This window comes from Euphorbia lathyris, chromosome 10 (assembly GCF_963576675.1).
Source record: "Euphorbia lathyris chromosome 10, ddEupLath1.1, whole genome shotgun sequence".
NCBI classification, from domain to species: domain Eukaryota; kingdom Viridiplantae; phylum Streptophyta; class Magnoliopsida; order Malpighiales; family Euphorbiaceae; genus Euphorbia; species Euphorbia lathyris.
The window spans coordinates 35,748,769-35,754,629 of record NC_088919.1 but is presented as its reverse complement, the minus strand read 5'-3'; the positions used below and the strand labels follow the sequence as shown (position 1 = coordinate 35,754,629).

Sequence of the window (5,861 nt, the reverse complement as noted above, 5' to 3'; positions counted from 1 at the left end):
ATCAAATTCTAATAGGGGCTAAGGTTTTTTCTAGAGGGGCTACATGTGATGTGAACATAGATATGAATGAGGAAGAGGAGTTGGAGATTATATAACAGAAAAAACGACGAAGGGAGGGTGTGTTGAATGAGGTTAGTCATATAGTTCAGAAGGATGTTCAATTGACTGAAGAGGTTGGAAAAAATGGGGGTTTGTTCTCTTCTGAGGTAAGTAAGGATAGAACAACTCTTGAGATCACTACAACAAATCATCACTTGTGCCACGGTTAGAATCGTGGCACAAGTATAGTATTTCCATGGCTACACTATTTAGCCACGAAAATTCTTCCGTAGCACAAGTGATCGTGGCTAGGTAGTTGCCACGGAAAAATAATGGTCGTGGCATAAATTGGTTTTTATGCCACGAGAAAAACCGTGGCTAATCATATCCTTTTGCCACGAGTAAAATCGTGGCAAGAGTAAAATACATGTGGCAAGACATAGTAGCCCGTGGCAATCAACCCCACTTTGCCACGAGCATAACTGTGGCAAAAATAGAACACTCATGGCTAGAAACCTTACATAGCTACGAGCATAACGTGACAAAAATAGAACACTCGTAACTAGAAACCTTATTAGCCACGAACATAATCATGGCAAACTAGATTAAATATTAATAATTTTTTAATTAATTTTTAATCTCTTTTATTATTATTATATGAACTTTTTGAATTGAAGAGAGCTACAATAAAATCAATAAACAAAAGAATAGAAAATAAATAAAATCCGAAATTTGAATCATTCTTAGTCAAAAATAAATAATTATTAAATAAATATCAATCATTTTATCATCCAACAAAAAATTCCTAGTGAAAAAAATCCAAAGCAAAATATCCAACAAAAAAATATATGTTTCTTGATTTTACCATGCACACGAATAAGAGCGGCAGAAACTATAGAATTTAACATAATTAAAATAATTAGTAAGCCCGAGATGCTATTTACCAATAAAAAAACTCCATGCATCCCTTAAAATATTCACGGACATGAACGTCGACCTGCATATTACCATTCAACATAACTAATTAGATTTTACCCAACAACATTTCGACATGACTCATAATACAAAATGGAAAAAAATAATAATCAATACAAATAAAAAATGAATGGAAAACTATGGGCAATAAAGAGCCATACATCCATAAAATTTTGACAAATAGGAGTAAATCTTACTAATCCAGTGATTTCTAAAATTCTGAACTCAAATCTGTAATTTCCTATCCACAACTACTAGTTATCATATATTCATACATTGCATTGCAAATGTTCCAACTTGAGCAGAATAAATAAATAGATGTATGCATTTTGGAAAGAAAAAAAAAAAAATAACAAATATGTACTACATACATACCTATAATGGATAGGGCCTCATCCAATGGTAGAAAGTAACAACAACAAGGCAAGTGGAATCACCAATGATTGAGAGGATATCAACTGTACAAATGTGGAGCCAAACAAGGAATTAAAATGCTGGAAAAGAAAAGAAACAAGTAGCTGATATTACTGCAATCATAATAAAATAAAAGAGAAAGAACGGCCAAAACCTGTGTTACGTAATCAAGTGAAGTCCTATGTAAAAAATGGAAATGAGAAAGAGAAGGAGAACAAGATAGAAATTATTGAACAAAAAGCAAGTGAAATGAAGTATTTGTAAAAGGAGTCTATCAAGCAATTTAATTCATTTTTGTATCGTGCAAATACAAATCCCATGGGCTGCCGGAAAAGACACGGTACTAAATTTGACTTAATTATATGGGTCGGGCGTAATTGAAATATCCAAAAACAAAGATCAGACAGAGATTGAGGTTTATTTTTCTCAAGCATGTTCATTCTCACTTGCATCTCAAATCATGCCAACTAACAATACCGGAGACAAAGATGAAGATAATGGCAAAAAAGCAGAAAAAAGAAAAGAAAATTAAGCAGGAAGCAAGAAAGCAAAAGCTACATTTGAATTATTAATTAAGAATATTTCAGTTTATGGTTGCTTACACTTAATTCAAATTCTGCAATGTTAATCGTAAGGCATATTTCGATAACAATATATCCAATGTGCATATTGAGAAAATAAATGTTACACGTTCAAAATGGTAGAGCCAAAACTGTAATTAATGATCTAGTAAGAGATACAATATCACAAGAATATGGCTCAATCTGACCACTATTTGAATGCCGAGAAAATCACAAGGCACATTATTAGACAAATAACAAATTAATGATTCAATGATTCACCGAAAACACTCAAGAAACCATGACAATGGCAAGAGAAACCAAAGTTTCTTAGTTTCATTAGAGTTTCAATATATCAATATGTTAGAATAATCCATCAGGATTATTGGAGTTTCCATGACTTAGGTAGTTTTGTCTAATAATCAAATTATTACATGAATCAAAATGACAAATTTGTCTATAAATGCTTTCCCTTATCCAATTATCTTTCTCTAGGAGATGTCAAGAGAAATAATTTTTTTTGTTATCACCAATAAATATGCCTACTAATGTTAGCTAAGTTATGTTTAAAATTAATAATAAATACACATAAACTTTATTCTCTTGTTCAATTTCTTCATTGTGCATCATATTTGCTAATCAATAGTAAAATTCATTGTATGTACACATGGTCTAACACTTCTAATTAACAGTAAAATTTGAACTCTAGGAAATCAATCAAATTTCTAACACTCCTGATACTGATTGCTAACCACATGAAAGCATTAATTCTCATCAGTTTGTAATAAACACACAAATAAAACCATGAAATCCATAAGATCAATAGGTTCGAGCGAAACCCACATGAATTTCAGAAAATTGATAAGATTATAGAAATTCCATATAACTTACCCCGCTTTAGGAGAGTGAGGAGTGAAAACACTCAAACAACGCAAATCATGAATTGAAATTCGAGCAATTGCACCCTGTACCACGTAGTGAAGGATGTACTTGAGTAGATTCTGCACACAGAACATAAAAACAGGATCACATATGTTAGAAACTAACAAGTTGTTGATTTTATGTCAACACAATGCAACTTGTTATAGATTTTACCTATGGTATAGTGCAAAATTACCTATCATGTTTCAATTCTCTAGAGCATACAATGGCTGGCACATGACGAAAACTTCCATTTCTTAGAAGAAATTTAGCCATGTGTATCCAAGTGTGCGAGGAACAATCTCTGCCACCTCAATTCTAGGATGACTCATGCTTCTTCTAATACGGTTTCAATTAATGGACTCAACCTCTCAGCCATGAATACATTATAAATTGGTTGAGGCCTCTTCCATATCATAATATGCAATTGCACTTGCATGTATGTGTCTTGACTGGTTACTTTTGTCAGTTAAAAAATTACACATTCTACTATAACATAGCACCACAAACAAGAGCAACCGAATGGCTTTATACACTGCAAGAAAATTGCCATTATCTTTTTGAAGTTAAAAATAATAAGAAAAGGTAATTTACCAGGCTGGTGTTCTTCGCTTTCCCTTTGGGAGCCTGTCATCCCCAGCATATCAGTCTGAGTTGTTAGAGTACTTGTATGTGGGAGGGAAATAAATGGTCCCTTCAGTCCAATCCTCAAAAACGCATCCATGTCTCTATTCTATTTGTAGCTGAGAGCTACAATCATATTAGAGGTTAGATTAAGCATTTCTTAGTTGGATCGGACCAAGTTCATTGTTCATTTTCTAAACACTTCACAGTTTGTCGATAATTTAGATAAGATGTAACTGCTAATGACAGGAAGGGTTAGAAGGGTGTGAATTTTGCTATCAATCAACAAAAGCACAGTTTGCCATTCAAATTTGTGTTTGAAAGACAATTTAATCCAAAAGCACATGCAGAGAATGTAGTTATATATAGAGTGACATCCTCTATAAAACAAGTTAGTTTGTCTATTATGCAGCATCTGATTGGTTGAATGAATGTGAAGGAGTGGGATGGTTTAAATGATTAGAGTCTAAATGTCCAAAATCACATTTTGGCACAAATTGGTAAGAAAGAGTTAATTTGTCTTTTAAATACAACATTAGGAGACAATGTGGCTTATGTTAATTGTTATGTCACGTCAGCACTATAAATACCCATTTAAAAGGTATATCATATATACATAACTATGCATCCCAAATCAATCCTAACCAATTCTTATCATATAACAATAAATTTGACTATTTCAATGCCTTGTACCAAATTCTGAACAACAAAAGGGACTGATGACTTAATCAAGTCTAAATCGGCTAATCATATTTTGGTTTTTTGTTTTACAAAATAAGTAAAAAATTCTTAATCTTCTTGTATTCATTCAATTTTATTCAACAATATGTAAATTGTTAATTTGGAACTAAAGTTAGCTTCAATGCTGTGGAATACAAAATGGATGCAAACATCAAAAGAATACCCAATTTCTCCTAGGCGAAACAGAGAATTATATCGCAAAAGGCTTTATAAGTGATGAAAAGCTGATTTTACCATTCATTTACATCATAAAATTTTAAAATCAAACAAGGAAAAGATGTACCAAAAGCATTTACCTCAAGTGGCTTGAGAGTGAGAGCAACAAAAGGTGTTTGATGAAGCATACAATAATAAGGGAATCGAAGAGACCAGCGGAGATGAGAGGTTTAGACTTCGAAAATACTAACCACGACAAGTTGAATCTCTCCCCTAATCAGCTCTCTGGTCTTATCCCGTCAACATTTGATGGCATGTCAAACTTGACATCTGTTGATATCTCCTACAACCAGCTAGAGGGCCCTATTCCTGAAAGCAATGCCTTCGTAAAGGCTGGATTTGAATCTCTGAGGAATAGCAAAATAAAGTGGGCACAATTCCATCTTCATAGTTTAAAGTGGTTAGAAAATTAACTTGGCCAAAAAGAATGTCCAGAAATTGCAAGTTAAAACAAGAAAATATAATAGATTAAGTATATCTCTATAAACATGACCAATGCAAATAAACAATTAACTTACGGAAAACTACCCCTTTAGTGAAAATAGAATTACCTAAACACAATAAGACCATGAAAAATCACAAGGAGCCAAATGATTATTGAAATTGGTCAAGTTTTGATTGGGCACACCCCATCTTTACACAACAACGAAAGAGTGAAACAAAAGTATAGCTATTCGGGGAGAAACCATTTCTCAATCTCTTAAAATAAAAAACCCACGGCTTGCTCAGGATAGAACTGACGGAGTATGCCTACATAATGCAATTTACACAAAGAGGTATCACATTGAAAATCGTAAAAATAGATGCAACATGACCATATCTTAACCCCAATCGAAGTAAAAAAAAAAACAAAAGTCCGAGTAGAAAATAAACCCAACAATCTTATTAAAGACACCCAGAAATTAAAAGGGACTTGAAATTAAACACTCAGGTAAGGGAAGAAGATAACCTGAAGCCAGCCGAACACCAAGGTGGAACGGAAGTCAGGAGAACAGAAGACGGGAAAAGGGAAGGGGCCGTTTTCTCTGAGGCAAGTACAAAAGTCGGTCATTCGCTGAATAATGATGTTCAGGTTTAGGTTTCAGCATATGAAGTCGTGATTCAATTGAATTTTCGGAATAGGGAATTTGTAAGAAGTTTTGGGAGAAATAATGGAGGGAAGCCTACCGGCTTGTTTGGATGAGGATTAATTAAAGTAAGGTAGAGTAAGGTAAAGTAAGTGAGGTTTATAAAATAACTTGTTGTGTTTGGATGGAAGGTAAGGTAAGTGATGGTTAAATGATATAATTGTATTTGGTTTGAAGATAAAGTAAGATAAGGTTATATATAAAATTACTCTTATATCTTTACTCTTTTAAATAAATTATTCAT

At 33.1% G+C, this 5,861-nt stretch overlaps 1 long non-coding RNA gene across 9 annotated transcripts; it reads right to left on the bottom strand.

Moving 5' to 3' along the window:
• Window positions 1–779: 779 nt before the first annotated feature.
• On the bottom strand, window positions 780–5,658 carry LOC136209323 (uncharacterized). Of its 9 annotated transcripts, none has more exons than XR_010677472.1 (7): window positions 5,440–5,656; window positions 5,042–5,240; window positions 4,571–4,837; window positions 3,106–3,659; window positions 2,880–2,989; window positions 1,390–1,472; window positions 780–1,036 (listed from the first exon to the last, which is right to left on the bottom strand). It is a non-coding gene; the product is annotated as an uncharacterized lncRNA (long non-coding RNA). The 9 variants fall into 9 exon arrangements; XR_010677473.1 differs by having other exon boundaries at window positions 4,571–4,823; XR_010677470.1 differs by having other exon boundaries at window positions 3,084–3,659; window positions 4,571–5,240; window positions 5,440–5,658.
• Between the last annotated feature and the right edge of the window lie 203 nt (window positions 5,659–5,861).